Genomic DNA, 16224 nt, shown 5'->3' with positions numbered 1-16224 from the left:
AGAGCGAGAGAAATAAACAATTTCTCTAGAGTATAAAGATGTTAGAAATAGTTTGGTTTCCTTTCACAAACATCTTAATGTATAAAATTTGAAACTTCATTAAGGAAGTCTTAATTTTGACTTTCAAAAATTGTCAAGACAAAGAATTTTCTTGATTTACAGATCACAGTAGCTTTCTAAACGTTTAAGATACAAGTACAAGCAAAATCTCAGATGCTCTTGGAAGTACATTTTTGGATACAGCACACATGATACATATGTCTTTGGGGGCTTGATTATCCTTTTGAGATATTGAAGAATACTCAGTTTATCTTACATTACAAATTTAGCCTTTGATAACCACAACTTGGATAGAGCACAAAGTGGAATCTTCAAAGGTTTCTCAATATACCCTCAGTCTGGGGAATTCCCTGGTGGCCTAGCGGAATTGCACTCATCTTACACACTAGCAAAATAATGCTCAAAATTCTCCAAGTCAGTCTTCAGCAGTACATGAACCATGAACTTCCAGATGTTCAAGCTGGATTTAGAAAAGGCGCAGGAACCAGAGATCAAATTGCCAACATCTGTTGGACCTATGAAAAAGCAAGAGAATTCCAGAAAAACATCTATTTTATTGACTATGCCAAAGCCTTTGACCGTGTGGACCACAACAAACTGTTGAAAATTCTTAAAGAGATGGGAATACCAGACCACCTGACCTGCCTCCTGAGAAATCTGTATGTAGATCAAGAAGCAATAGTTAGAACTGGACATGGAACAACAGACTGGTTCCAAATCGGGAAAGGAGTATAAGGCTATATATTGTCACTCTGCTTATTTAACTTCTATGCAGAGTACATCATGAGAAATGCTGGGCTGGATGAAGCACAAGCTGTAATCAAGATTGCTGGGAGAAATATCAATAGCCTCAGATATACAGATGACACCACCCTTATGGCAGAAAGTGAAGAAGAACTAAAGAGCCTCTTAATGAAAGTGAAAGAGAAGAGTGAAAAAACTGGCTTAAAACTCAACATTCAGAAAACTAAAATGATGGCATCTGGTCCCATCACTTCATGGCAAATAGATGGGGAAACAATGGAAACAGTGATAGACTTTATTTTGGGGGCTCCAAAATCACTGCAGGTGGTGACTGCAGCCATGAAATTAAAAGATGCTTGATCCTTGGAAGAAAAGTTATGACCAACCTAGACAGCATATTAAAAAGAAGAGACATTACTTTGCCAACAAAGGTCCATCTAGTCAAAGCTATGGTTTTTCCAGTGGTCATGTATGAATGTGAGAGTTGGATAATAGAGAAAGCTGAGCACCAATGAATTGATGCTTTTGAACTGTGGTGTTGGAGAAGACTCTTGAGAGTCCCTTGGACTGCAAGGAGATCCAACCAGTCCATCCTAAAGGAAATTAGTCCTGAATATTCATTGGAAGCTGAAGCTGAAACTCCAATACTTTGGCCACCTGATGGGAAGTGCTGAATCATTGGAAAAGACCCTGATGCTGGGAAAGACAGAGGGCAAGAGGAGAAGGAGACAACAGAGGATGAGATGGTTGGATGGCACCATGAGTCTGAGTAAGCTCCGGGAGCTGGTGATGGACAGGGAGGCCTGGCATGCTGCGGTCCATGGGGTCGCAGAGTCGGATACGACTGAGCGACTAAACTGAACTGAACTGAACTAGCAGAAAGGACTCTTTGGAATTGCTACCAAAGGCACAGGTTCAATTCTTGGCGCCATGAGACCAAGGGGAAACTTACTATTGAAGCATTGGCAAGTAACTATTTGGAATGAACCCTAGAGACAATGGAATGCTGGGTCTTTTCCGACTAGTTTCCTCTTATAGCATCGTTGAACTACTATCATATAGATAACCTAATCATTGTTTTTCAGTCAAATGATTGACAATCATGAGTGGAAAAAAGCTCTTCGATAAAAGCCAACTGATGAAACGAGGTCTTCTCATAATGCATCTGAAACCCACCATCCAGAGTTGCTTCTCTTGCTCAGGATGTTCTCAGAAACATCTTATTGGCTTCTTCAAGGGCTGCTGAAATTCTGTAATCTGCACCACTTGATTGCTCCTCTTCCAGATAGTCCTAGTCATCAAATTCCCAGCCTTCCTTGTGTCCGCCTACCCCCACCCCTCTTCTCGAAGCCAGGGCTGGCAATCTGGCTTGGCTGCTCCCCAGACTTGGACCAGTTAGCAAAACCCTGGTCCCTCTCTTGCTCTGCCGTTGGCTGTGTCTCCTCCTGCTCGACTGGGCCTCCTGGTCGGCTGTGGCAGCTCTCCTTTGTGGGTGGTTCGGGGATGCTCCTGGCTCCAGCTGCCTACCTGCATCTGCGGAAGGTCAGTCTTGCCATGTATCAGATCCGTCTGCATGTCAATACTCTCTTCATAGAGCTGAGACTGATCGTACATTTCCAATATTGTGCAAGTGGCTCAACCTCCCAAAAGGCGATTATACTAAGAAGGGAGCTATGCTTTGAGACAAGTTTTTTTTTTAAACTCAGATTTTTGTCATTTAAAAAAATGACAGATTTTGTGTCATTAAACATTCCAAAATCTCATTTGTCTTTTTTTTCCTGATTATGAATATTCAACTTTAATTTAGAATCTAGAATCTAGATGGCACAGTCCCACATTTCCCAGAGTGCAAAACTTCACTTGAAAGCTCAATTTCTAGAAGAAAAAAGTAGCCAGATTTCTGCCCCTGGCCCCTGACTTTGAATGGGAGATTGAAAGACAGGATGGTTACCAATGCTAGAGTAGACTACACTGAGATAACTGCGGCATTGTGTGGCCGTGTTCTTGGTGCTTATGTTAAACCTTAATGTAAAGATGATGGTGTGATTTTTAGAACTGTATAGCTGTCTGTTTTTCAGCCAACATGTGTGTATTTCAGGCCTCATGGGCTTGCAGAGATGGCCTCGGCTAAGTATTTTGTTTTAATATTAATAACACGAACTTCCTCTCAATCATTTTAATAACAGGGCCTTCCTCTGCTCTACAGTGAGGACCTCAGTGTGGATTAGAAAATGTGTCTGTAAAACTACACGGAATCATTAATTGACCACAGCCCCTGACAGCAGCAGAGCTTTTGCTGTCTACACATTGCTTCCCTGAGAGCTCAGATGGTAAAGCATCTGCCAGCAATACAGGAGACGTGGGTTTGATCCCTGGGTCGGGAAGATCCCCTAGAGAAGGGAATGGCAACCCACTCCAGTATTCTTGCCTGGAGAGTTCTATGGACAGAGGAGCCTGGTGGGCTACAGAGCTAGACAGGACTAAGCAACTGAACAGACTGACTGACCGTCTGAAAAACGGCCCTCACCAGAACTTGACTTGGTTGGCACTCTGATCTCAGACTTCCAGCTTCCAGAACTGTGAGAAATAATTTTTTTCTGTTTATAAGTCACCCAGTCTGTGGTATTGTATCACAGCAGCCTGAACAGACTAAGACAGGCTTACAGCTACAAACAACAACATGAATGATTTCATTGACATTAATATCGAGCACAATAAATTGGATGTAAAACAGTTTGTACGGACTTCCCAGGTGGCTCAGAGGTAAAGAATCCACTTGACAAGCAAGAGACCCAGGTTTGAACCCTGGGTTGGGAAGATCCTCTGGAGAAGGAAATGGCAACCCACTCTAGTATTTTTTAAAATTTTTTTATTTATTTGGCTGTGCCAGGCCTTTGTTGTAGCATGTGGGATCTAGTCCCCTGTCCAGGGATCAAACTCAGGCTCCCTGCATTGGGAGCTCGGTGTTCTACCCAATGGACCACCAGGGAAGTCCCCACTCCAGTATTCTTGCCTGGGAAATCCCATGGACAGAGGAGCCTGGTGGGCTACAGTCCACGGGGTTGCAAAGAGTCAGACTTAGCAACTAAACAAAAACAACAACACATGACTTTGTGACTAAATAGCAACAAAAAACCAGTTTGAATTCTGTTGATTTCATACATATGACACTCAAGAATGAGTAAAACTAATCAGTGGTGAGGTTAGAAATTTTGTTACTGTGGGGAAGGAAGTACTGATACTGACAAGTGACATGAGGAAAGTGTTTTGGGTGCTGAAAATGTTCTGTATTAATCTGGGTGACACACAGACACAGACATGTATTCACTTAGTTGTGCACTTATGAGTTTTGCACATATAAGAGTACATAACAAAGATATCTTTGCACAAAAATTATAAAGAATATGAGTTAATGAGAAAACCACTGCAGTAGTTTTTTATTACTGCATAAAAATTTTCCACAAATTTAGTGGCTTAAAACAACACAAATTTATTACCATATAGTTTTGGTGAGTCAGGAGCCTGGCGACAGGTTAGCAAGGTCCTCTCCTCATGGCTTACCAGGTAAAATCAAGGTGTTGGCTGTTGCTGCTACATGGCAGCAGGCTCAGGTTCTATCCCATCCTCACTAGCTGTTGGCAGAGTTCAGTTCCTTGCTGTTGTAGGACTGAAATCCCCATTTCCCTGTTAGCTGTTGGCTGGGGGCTCTTCTAAGAGCCCCTCTGCTGGTTCACTGGCCATCTCACAGTAGGGCAGTTTACTCCTCCTTTGAGGTCACTGTAAGGCCTCTCTAAGACTTTATCTTCTTCTAAAGGTCCTTGGACTGCAAGGAGATCCAACTAGTCCATTCTAAAGGAGATCAGTCCTGGGTGTTCTTTGGAAGGACTGATGCTAAAGCTGAAACTCCAATACTTTGGCCACCTCATTCGAAGAGTTGACTCATTGGAAAAGACCCTGACACTGGGAGGGATTGGGGGCAGGAGGAGAAGGGGACGACAAAGGATGAGATGGCTGGATGGCATCACCGACTCGATGGACATGAGTTTGGATGAACTTAGGGAGTTGGTGATGGACAGGGAGGCCTGGCATGCTGCAACTCGTGGGGTCGCAGAGTCAGACACGACTGAGCGACTGAACTGAACTGAACTGAAAAGGTTCCCACCGATTAAGTCAGTCCCAGCCAGATGATTCCCCTTTCGATTAGCTCATAGCCAACTGACCAGTAACCTTAATTTCCTCTGCAAAATCATTGTTTCTATAAAACGTAACATGATCCTGGGAGTGACATCCGGTCATAGCCACTCATGGGAAAAGGATTATACTAGGCATGGGCACCATTGTGGGAACCTGTGTCTATAGATACATCACATTTTCTTTGCCTTCAGGAAGTGCTGCCAGCATCCTTCCCGCTGTTCAACTCACAAGCCCACAGGGTAGCTCCATCCAACACTATTGCCGCCATCATCTCTCTTCAGGATTGTTGATATACCCTTCATCAGGAACCCCCACAACACCTCCTTCCAGAACATCAGAAAGTTGTCCATTTCTTCTCTGCTTACTCTATTAACCAAGCTCAAAGGGATGTGTGGACAAAGCCCAGAATTTTCAGTAAGAAATAAAACACAATTGACACTGGCGATGGATGTTAAGCAACAAGGGGGGAAACCAGAAAGTAATAGGTGAGCAGGTACCCGGCATGACAAACTCTATCACCTGGATAGAATCCTTTCAAACCGTGTGGGTAATGTCTTGTCTCATTGAAGAAATCATTTAGATGAATCTTTTAGCTAAAATAATAATTTTAGCTAAATAACGGTCATCTAGATAAGAGCATTCTTAGTTTTTCTAATAATGATATTCACGATTTAACAGAAGGAAACTCTTCTGTCAAAGCTTGAGGACTCAATTCTGCCTGTTCTGGTTCTATTCCCAACAGGCAGAGGGAACCCCTTGCTGTTGGCGCCCTCTACTGCCAATAAGCGGTAGTTGCAATCTTGGAAGAGAATTCTTTGGAGGTGAGGGGGCGGTTCTGTGAACCTGGATGGGAAAAAAGAACAGAATTCATATTTTTCCTAATCACTAAGTGAAATAGAGTCTTTATTTCCATTCTTAATACAGGAAACATACCCCAGCAGGATTAACAGGACCTGTGACTTCACTGCCAATAGAAATTGCAGATGTTTTCACATCTCATCACAGTTGTTGTAAATACTTTTTATCCTTTATGCTCCTTAGTATTTAAAAAAATTATGATAATTATTAGATATGCTTCTGGATCTTGTTATTAAGTGTGTTAATAAAGCAGTATATTTATTTCTATACTGAAAATTGATTTAATGGTAACTGGTGGCTCAGATGGTAAAGCATCTACCTGCAATGCAGAAGACCTTGTTTCTATCTCTGAGTTGGGAAGATCCCCTGGAGAAGGAAATGGCAACCTACTCCAGTACTCTTGCCTAGAAAATTCCATGGATGGAGGAGCCTGGTGGACTACAGCCCATGGAGTCGCAAAGAGTTGGACAAGATTGAACGACTTCACTTTCTTTCTTTCTTTTCAGTAGAATTGGGTTCTTTAAGATGCAATGTATTTTGTACACATAAAACATGATTCTGAGAGAAGGTTCATAATGTTCACCAGACTTACCAAGGGGTTCACGATCCCAAAAATGTTGAGACTCTTGGAAATAGTGCAAGAGAGGTGGAACACAACCCCCTTTAATAAAAGAGCAGTGACTTTCCAAGAACCAGGAGGGCCCAGAACCCAGGGTGGTTAGGGAGAGTTTCACACTTGTAAAGTAGCAAAGAGGTGCTGGTGGTCTCCACTAGCACACTGGGGAGAAGTTGGTGGAAACTGGCATGCCATCTGGGACTGGTCAGGGCTAGAGTTAAGTCTACTTCTGCAAGAAATGTCCCTCGTCAAGAGTATGGGCTGGTCAGAATTTGCTTGTTGAAGGAATGAAGGATTATCGCAACCCACACTTTTACTTTTTATTCACTCATATACTCAGTTCATTCGTACATTTCTGTGACCTGCTCCTGTTCTAGGCCCTGCTCTAGATCTTAAGCATAAAGGGATGTGTGCCTTAGAGAACTCATGGACTCGTGGGGAAGATAGGGTTTCATACTGAGAGACAAGTGAATGTGCCCTAAATGGAGGGGGGGCGGGGGAGAGGCAGAAAGCTGCAAAGGGAGAAGTACAAGTTTTCAGGCACATGGGAGAGTCAGAGTGCAGCAGGGGCAGCATTCATGGTTCTGGTGCACGCAGGTGCATTCTTACATCAGACCTCACCTGTGGCCCCCAGGTGGAGTGGGGTGGGACAGGGTGGGCGGGGAGGGGGGTGGGCAGTGAGTATTGCTGGAGGTGCATGCTCGGAGAATAATGGGTCACAGGTTCAAGGACAGGGTCTACTACATAATTTGCAGGGCACAGAGCAAAAAAAAAAAAAAAAAAGAAAAATAAAAAATGTAGGGACTCTTGTTCAAACAAGCAAGAAAGTTAAAGATAGTAAAGCTAAAACCGTAAATGCAAGGCTTTCCCACTCTTCTGTGGTCTTGCTCATGACTTGTCATGGTGGATTTTGTTTTTTTGTTTGTTTTTTCTTTTGCTAGTCAATGTCATTCTAAGTAAAGAAAAATTAAAAACCTAAATTATTAGCATGGGCTTTCTATTCACCTTTTTATTATGCAATGCTGGTTTTAAATGCAGATAAAAGAACATTTCACTCAAATACAGAATTGCCATTTGGTAAAAGATCCTCATTTGGTAGCTCATAAACGCACAGGTACTTCATTCTTATTGTAACAGTGGAAGCACTACACAAAACTAGCTCAACTATTTTTATTTCACTTCTTGAAATGACATTCTACCTTCTGCTTACTGACAAGAAAAGATTGAAGGAGTAGTGGGTCTCCCTATCTTTCTCTTTCCTTGTCTCTCCTTACTCAGTCCTAAGCTAACAGATTACCTTGAATTCGACTTTGAGTTTTACTGAATTCCCACGCCTTATGGAGAAGGAAATGGCACCCCACTCCAGTATTCTTGCCTGGAGAATCCTGTGGACGGAGGAGCCTGGTGGGCTGCTGTCCATGGGATCACACAGAGTCGGACACGACCGAAGCGACTTAACATTAGCATGCCTTGTGGGCCCAAGAGATGTTGTTGATTGTGTACAAATGGGGTGGCAAGGAACATGGGACACATAATGCACAACAGTGCATAGATCTCTGTTCATAGATGTGCTTCATTGTCCTGCTGCTGCTGCTGCTGCTGCTGCTGCTAAGTCGCTTCAGTCATGTCCGACTCTACGCGACCCCATGGATGGCAGCCCACCTTCAAAGACCAAATCATAAAGAATTTCAACACAGCAGGGCCTTAAACCAAGCCACCCTCTTATCTGCTGTGGCCTTGAAGAGTCTTGTGAATAATGCTGAGTCATCTCTGGCACTGGGGAAGAGGAAGAGAGCTAGCCTGTACGATATGGCCTTTGTGTCTGGCTTCTTTCACTTTTTTCTTTTTATGGCTGAATAATATCACACTGTATAGCTATGAGTGCGTGCTAAGTCACTTTAGTCGTGCAATCCTACGGACTGTAGCCCACCAGGCTCCTCTGCCCATGGGATTCTCCAGGCAAGAATACTGGAGTGGGTTGCCATGCCCTCTTCCAGGCCCAGGGATCAAACTCACATCTTTTTAAGTTTCCTGCACTGGCAGCCAGGTTCTTTATCTAGCGTCACCTGAGAAGCTGTTTATAGCTGTACTACATTTTATTTACCCATTTGATGGACATTTGGGTTGTTTCCACTTGTTGGCTATTAGGAATAATACTAGTATGAATATTACACGTGTAAGTTTTTGCATGAACACATGCTTTTAGTCTTTTTGATATGTACCTAGGAGTGAATTGCTGAGTTGTATAGTAACTCTGCGGAGAAGGCAATGGTAACTCTGTGTTTGACTTTTTGATAGCAGAGTTAAAACTTAACACACGACAATTCCAGTGCTACCATTTATATGAAATCTCCAGAAAAGGAAAATCCATAGAGACAGAAGGCAGACCAATGGTTGTCTGTGCCTAAAGGAGAGAGCGAAGATTGACTGCAAATGGGGATGTAGGAAATTTTTATCATAATGGAACACTTAAAATTGAATTGTGGTGATAGTTGCAGAAATCTGTAAAAAAGATTGAGTAAAGAATCACAAAACTGTATACTTACAGTGAATGAACTTTGTTGCACATTAATCATACCTCAAGAAAGCTGTTATGAAATGCTAAAACAAAAAACCAAAGCCACAACAGTGTGCAGGCATTTTTCAGGGAATGGCACGGGTGACAAGTGTAGTGTGCAAAATTACTTAAATGACCCAGAGACAACTGTTCATGTAACACTTCAATGTAGCTTGCAGGTGTGTATCTTGCACCTTGAAAGTTGAAATTTATTGATGGTATTGCTTGCGATGAAGCTAGAGTAGTTATATAAGTAACAAAGATATGAGTACATTTAAAGAAATGTCAATTAAATGAAGTGAGCAGCCATTGTAAGATTGCAGAAGTTGAATGAGAGTGATGGAAGTCATCCAACATAAAATTACCAAAACAGAGAACTTACCATGAGATAGTTTAAAAAATGAAAATTGAATGTCACAGAAATAAAAAAATCCAGTTTATGGTGAAAACGAGCACACACCCCATGGTGTGTCTGCACGACGTGCCAGTTTATGTTGATGTTTTGTGCATGATGTGAAAGCTATTTACTGGTGCTTGAACAAATAGGAGATTTTCACCTTTTATATGCTCTAACTGTCATTTTGTTTTGGTTGCGTGGGGCTTTGTCGCTTCACTGGGCTTTCTCTGGTTGCAGTGAGCAGGGGCTGCTCTCTAGGTACGGTTCCCTTTCTTGTTGTGACCATGGTCTCCGGAGTAGGGGTTCAGTAGCTGTCTACATGGGCTTAATTGACCATGTGGAATCTCACCAGAGAAAGGATCAAACCTGTGTCCCCTGCATTGGTAGGTGAATTTTAAACCACTGGAACTCCAGGGAAGTCCCTATAACTGTCTTTTTAAATTAAAATTCAAAGGATTCTGTTTATAAGCACTTAGGACTGCAGAGAAGTTGTAGTGTTAAGAGTGTGTGTGACTTCTGGACTACTCCCACCTGGGGTGGTGTCAGGCCTCCCCTCTGCATCCTCACCATCAGGGTGGATCCTGAACAAGTTAGCCATCATCTGGAGGTCCCAGATTTCTCATCTGCAGAACAGATGATAGTAGTGTTCTTATAGGGTGATGAGGAGGGTTAAACGAATTAACAAGTGCAAAGCACAAGTTGAGAAATGCTTACTGGATCAGCAGGTGTGCCAGGGTAGGCTTTGTTTTAGGTTCAGGGGATACAGCAGGAAGGCAAGGAGACAGAGGAGTACCCTGCTCTCCAGCACTACAATCAGAGGGGTTGGGGGAGGGATGGTTGCACAACAGGAAGACACAATATACAGACCAGCAAGAATGGAGGATGGCTGGGAGGAGGACATCTGAGGTAGGACCAGAGGAAGCCCTGGGAGGGATTAGAACAATGAAAGACAAAAGGGGGGCCTGGGCTTCCCTGGTGGCTCAAAGGTAAAGAATCTGCCTGCAGTGCAGTAGACATGGTTTTGATCCCTGAGTCAGGAAGATTCCCCTAGAGAAGGGAATGGTTACCCACTCCAGTATTCCTGCCTGGAGAATCCCATGGACAGAGGAGCCTGGCAGGCTACAGTCCATGGGATCACAAACAGTGGAGGGGACTAACACACCGGCCTGATGTGAGTGGGTAGATGTGTGGGTGGGGGGCTGCTGGGCCGAGGTTTCTGTGTATTATCATCAAGGATACTAAAGAAAAATTAAAAGTGTTGGTAGTTGCCCCATTTTCCTGCAGCCTAAGCTTCTGCTTTTCTCTTAACTGTTACAACTTATGTAAAGCAGATGGCCCTGAGCCTTTCACTCTGAAAGCTCTTTTAGGAGCTCTTTCAGGTGGACATGGACCAAGGAGGGTTGAGGTCATCCTGGGGTCCCTTTGAAACCTGCTCCTCAGGCTTCAGGTATACTTGCTCAGAGTGCAGAGTCTTCTCTCTCCTTTTCCCTGCTCCTTGTGCCTTACTCCAGGCTCATTAACAGGAAAGTTTCAGCAAGAGAGCTGCTGGGAGAGGCAAGCATTCCTTGGGACATAAAGGTCCCTGGTCTTGCTGGAAACTTACCAAGGATGCAAGTTCGATAGAAAGAGTCCCTCCCTGCTTTGGAGTCTTGGCTACTCCCACTGGGAGCACTCACCCATCTGGTGGAAGCCACATGTCCTTGGCAACAGCTCCAGGGAGATCTGCCAGGGCTCCAGGGTAGAGGACAGTTGCTGCTCTTCCCATCATAGGAGCAGGAACTTCCCCTCTCTGTTGCCAGGAGAATGTCCCCCTGGCATTCCTTTCTACACTGACATGCCATGGCTCACACTTCTCTCCTTGAAGGGCTGTTTAATGGGAGCATCATCTGAATCATCCCCTCCTAGGGCTGGTTTGAGGATCAGAGGGAGCTAGCTATGTTCACTGGTTTTCAAAACTGACTGTAAATATGATGTCCCAAATTAGATAGGATAGGATAGGATAAGATGAAGCACATGACAAAAGAGGGAGTGGGAAGCGGGTGACACCTTCCACCCGGGGACTGAAAACAGCTTTCTGGAGAAGGTTTCAGACTAGCTCCCCATGTACCGAGTTCACCTGGCATGGAGGTGTTGACTTGAAGAATATTCTCAACCTGAATTTGAGAATCATGTTTTATTTGGTGGGAAGTTTTAGGACTTCAAGCCCTGGAGAAAACGTCTCAAGTAACCCTGAAAGCATTTCTCTGAGGAGTGCGCAGGGGAGCTAAGTTATACAGAAGTTTTGCAACAAAGGGCAGGTAGGTGGAACATCAAAACATGACTGTTAGTTCAAGAAAACCAGATATCCAAAATTAAGGAATGTAGTACTTTTCTATTCATGGGAAGATGCAAGAGTCTGAACTCACTGAAATCATTCCTTTTATATGCTCCTCAGCTGTCTGGGGCCAGTATCTTGTGTTTTCATATTGGAGTTTCCTCAGGGTTCACCATAGGAAGTAGCTGCAGTCTGATGACCACTAGATGGCAGGCATTCTTTGTTTCCTTCCTGTGTTCCTTCAGGGCTCACCCTTGGGATGACAGCAATCCCTGATGACTGTGACTTCCTTTGTTTACTGATAAGGCAGGAAATATTCTGATGCTCAGAGATCAACCTCTGGTTCCCTTGACATTTCTCCTGGCCTTCAGGCACCCTGGAAAGGAACCTGAGAGATCTGAGGTCCTTTTGACCCCCAGAGGTCAAATTGAGCACAGAGGTGCAATCCAGACTTAATGGGGGGAGCTTTGCTTTGGAAGTTTCACAGGTAGGGTCATTCTGAGTCTGGCATCCATGGGACAACTATGTTGGCTGGTCTCTGCCTATTTGGAACTCCATGTGGATTCAGTTCCAGGGCTGCACGGCCTGGGAGACCTGAGCATGGAGTGTGGGGACATGCTCTGTGATGCCAGCCATCCATCCCCATCTCTGAGCTTGTTTTCGCATCTGTAAAATGAGAGGGCAGAATAAGTTGATCTTGAAAAGTCCCTTCTAACTCTGAAATTCCCTGCTCTTGTGGCATTTAGATTTGTCTTATTTCCAATAATGTCTCTGCCGAGCATCCTGTCCATTATCAGGGTGACTGAAAGGCCAAAATCAAGAGGTCATTTTCTGGACTGCCTGAGTACTGTTGGCAAAGTTGGCCTCTGTGACATGTAACGAGGCACCAGCCTTAAACTGCCCCAACACCTCCCCACCATTGTTCTTCATTTTACGCAGCCTGGGCCTGGGACATAGAAGTTCAGAAAAGAAGTAGTCTGTCACCAGAGCTGTTCCAACTACTGGTTCCTTTGCTCTGGGTTGGGACATATCCAGCTGTTGTCTCAAAAGGACCCACATGGGGTCCCTGAAGACAGGGAGGGCCTGGGAAAACTGCCCTCAGGTTTCCTCACCCTACTCCCATTAGGACAGAGTTGTGGTGAATGTACCAGAAATGTTCTCATCAGTTAGTCCTCAAAGGCAAGGATTCAGGGAGCAAAATGTAGATGAATGGTGTAAAGTGCTGCGATGAACAGGAGGGAGCCTCAGAGGTTATATTTCAAAAGCCTACAGCATTTTTTGGTGGGGTGGGGGTGTTCCTTATCTGGGTTTTCTTTTCTTGTTTTTTCTTTGAAATTAAAAAAAAATTGAAGTACGGCTGATTTACAATGTTGTGTTTGATATATGATATATCATTATATATATATATATCATTATATATAATATATACATCATGATATCTGATATATATCAGATTCTTTTCCACTACAGGTGTCAACTGGGAAATACACACAACCTAAAAGTTGAGAGATATGTTTCATTCAGTGGACATTTTTAGGACATCAAGCCTGGGAGGCAGCATCTCAAGTAACACTGAGAAAACTTCTTTGCAGAGGCAAGAGGGGAGCTTGGAAATACGAGTTTTGCAACAAAAAGCAGATGGTTGAATAAAAGGTTACTGTTAATAAAAATAAACTAGATATCTCAGGTTAACTATAACATTTTTCTGGAGAAGACTCTTGAGAGTCCCTTGGACTGCAAGGAGATCAAACCATCAATCCTAAAGGAAGTCAACCCTGAATATTCATTGGAAAGAAGATGCTCAAGTCCAATACTTCAGCCACCTGATGTGAAGAGTTGACTCATTGGAAAAGACCTTGATGCTAGGAAAGATTGAGGACAGGAGGAGAAGAGGACAGCAGAGGATGAGATGGTTGGATGGCATCACCGACTCAATGGACATGAGTTTGAGCAAACTCTAGGAGTTGCTGTTGGACAGGGAAGCCTGGCATGCTGCAGTCCATGGGGTTGCAAAGAGTCGGACACAACTATGCGACTGAACTGAACTGAACTGAACTCAGCTATTTGGGGCAAGTATCTTATGTTTTCGCATCCTGAGATTCCTAAAGCTGCACCCTTGAGAGGTGGCTGCAGACTGGTAACCACTAGATGGCAGGCATTCTTTGTTTCTTTCCTGAGTTCCCTCACGGCTCTCCCTCGAGGTGCCTGAAATCGGTGATGACTGTGATATCCTTTGTTTACTGATATGGCAGGCATCATTCTTTGTCCACAGAGGTTATTACAAGATATTGACTGTAATCCTATCTGGGTCTTACCTGAAGCCTCTTTGCTTCTTGATCACTGACTTCTCAGTTCAGTTCAATCACTCAGTTGTGTCTGATTGTGGCCCCATGACTGCAGCAATCCAGGCCTCCCTGTCCATCTCAACTCCCGGAGTGTACCCAAACTCATGTCCATTGAGTCAGTGATGCCATCCAACCATCTCATCCTTTGTCATCCCCCTCTCCTCTTGCCCTCTGTCTTTCCCAGCATCAGGGTCTTTTCCAATGATTCAGCACTTCCCATCAGGTGGCCAAAGTATTGGAGTTTCAGCTTCAGCATCAGTCCTTTCAATGAATAATCAGGACTGATTTCCTTTAGGATGGACTGGTTGGATCTCCTTGCAGTCCATAGGACTTTCAATAATCTTCTCCAGCACCACAATTTGAAAAGCATCAATTCTTTGGTGCTCAGCCTTATTTATGGTCCAACTCTACATCCATACATGACTACTGGAAAAACCGTACCTTTGACCGGATGGATATATGTTGGCAAAGTGATGTCTCTGCTTTTTTTTTTTTTTTAATATACTGTCTAGGTTTGTAATAACTTTTCTTCCAAGGAGTAAGTTTGGCTATCAATAGGGAACAGTAAAATAAATTGTGGTTCATCCACACAATGGAACACACTGAAGTTCTTGAAAAGAATGAAAGAAATTGTTGCTTTGGGAGGTGAAATAGACAGCAGAAGGAGGAGGAGAAAAGGAGACATTTTTCACTGTATGTCTTTTTCTCTGTTTTGTATTTATTACCTTTTAAAAATGAATACAATAATTTACATTGAAAATGCAGTTGGGGAAATGGGGCAAAGAATGGAGGGCTTCATAGAAAAAGCAGATTCTTCTTTCTTTATGATGCCTAAGTGATTGTCAAAGACAAAATGCACTAGAAAGATAAAGAGATTATTTTATTCAGACTATTATAATACAGAGAATGTTTAGTAATGAGGAAAGTCTCAAAGAAGAGGAAGAAAACTGGGGTTTTGTAAAACAAGAAAGTCATTGAGGAAGAGCGGAGGCAGCTCTTAGACTATGTGAGAATGAAGTTGTCTTTCATGGTTAGTCCCTTAGCCATTTGCGGAAACACAAAAAGGTAGAGGGATTGCTTAATCATTCCTAGTTTTAGGCAACTCATAAACCATCTCATCTGGTTTCATGGCTTTAAATATCATCTGAGCTCTGAGTTAAAAGTCATCCAAAGTTTGGAAATATGGCTTGAGGATAAATGCATATCCTTTCAATGTCGTTTCACAAGCTCAGCTAAGGTTTATTTAATATTCTAGGCATATCCTTTCAGTATCTGTGTTTCACAGGATTGTCAAAGGATTATTTAATATTCTAATATGTATGTTTGACTTTGCTACTTACTATTTGATTAGAGCTTAGACATTGTGAGGTTCTACCCTGAACTTGTAAATTTCTGTCAGATGGAAAAAATAATCCCAAAGATTTAACATATTATTCTGTAGCACACTGACTTTTTAAAAATTTTTTACTTTCAGTTCAATTGAGTCGAGTTGCTTAGTCGTATCTGACTCTTTGCGATCCCATGGACTGCAGCATGCCAGGCCTCCCTGTCCATCACCAACTCCCGGAGTTTACCCAAACTCATCTCCATTGATTCAGTGATGCCATCCAACCATCTCAACCTCTGTCATCCCCTTCTCCTCCTGCCTTCAATCTTTCCCAGCATCAGGGTCTTTTCTAATCAAGTGGCCTTTTCCAATAACCTCTTTGCATCAAGTGGCCAAAGTACTGAAGTTTCAGCTTCAACATCAGTCCTTCGAATAAACCCTCAGGACTGATCTCCTTTAGGATGGACTAGTTGGATCTCCTTGCAGTCCAAGGGACTCTCAAGAGTTGTCTCCAACACCACAGTTCAAAAGCATCAATTCTTTGGCACTCAGCTTTCTTTATAGTCCAACTCTCACATCCATACATGACTACTGGAAAGCTTTGACTAATGAACATTTTTTGGCAAAGTAATGTCTCTGTTTTTTAATATGCTGTCTAGGTTGGTCATAACTTTTCTTCCAAGGAGCAAGCATCTTTCAATTTCATGGCTGCATTCACCAGCTGCAGAGATTTTGGAACCCCCAAAATAGTCTCTCATTGTTTCCACTATTTCCAGTGTTTCCCCATCTATTTGCCATGAAGTGATGGGACC

At 43.2% G+C, this 16224-nt stretch overlaps 1 pseudogene; it reads right to left on the bottom strand.

Annotated features, from left to right (window-relative positions):
* Window positions 1-1601: 1601 nt before the first annotated feature.
* LOC112447512 (EP300-interacting inhibitor of differentiation 1-like) lies at window positions 1602-5266 on the bottom strand (annotated as a pseudogene).
* Window positions 5267-16224: the final 10958 nt, after the last annotated feature.

This window comes from Bos taurus, chromosome 7, assembly GCF_002263795.3.
Source record: "Bos taurus isolate L1 Dominette 01449 registration number 42190680 breed Hereford chromosome 7, ARS-UCD2.0, whole genome shotgun sequence".
NCBI lineage: Eukaryota > Metazoa > Chordata > Mammalia > Artiodactyla > Bovidae > Bos > Bos taurus.
Note: the sequence above shows the minus strand (reverse complement) of the source record. Positions and strands in the feature narration are given on the sequence as shown.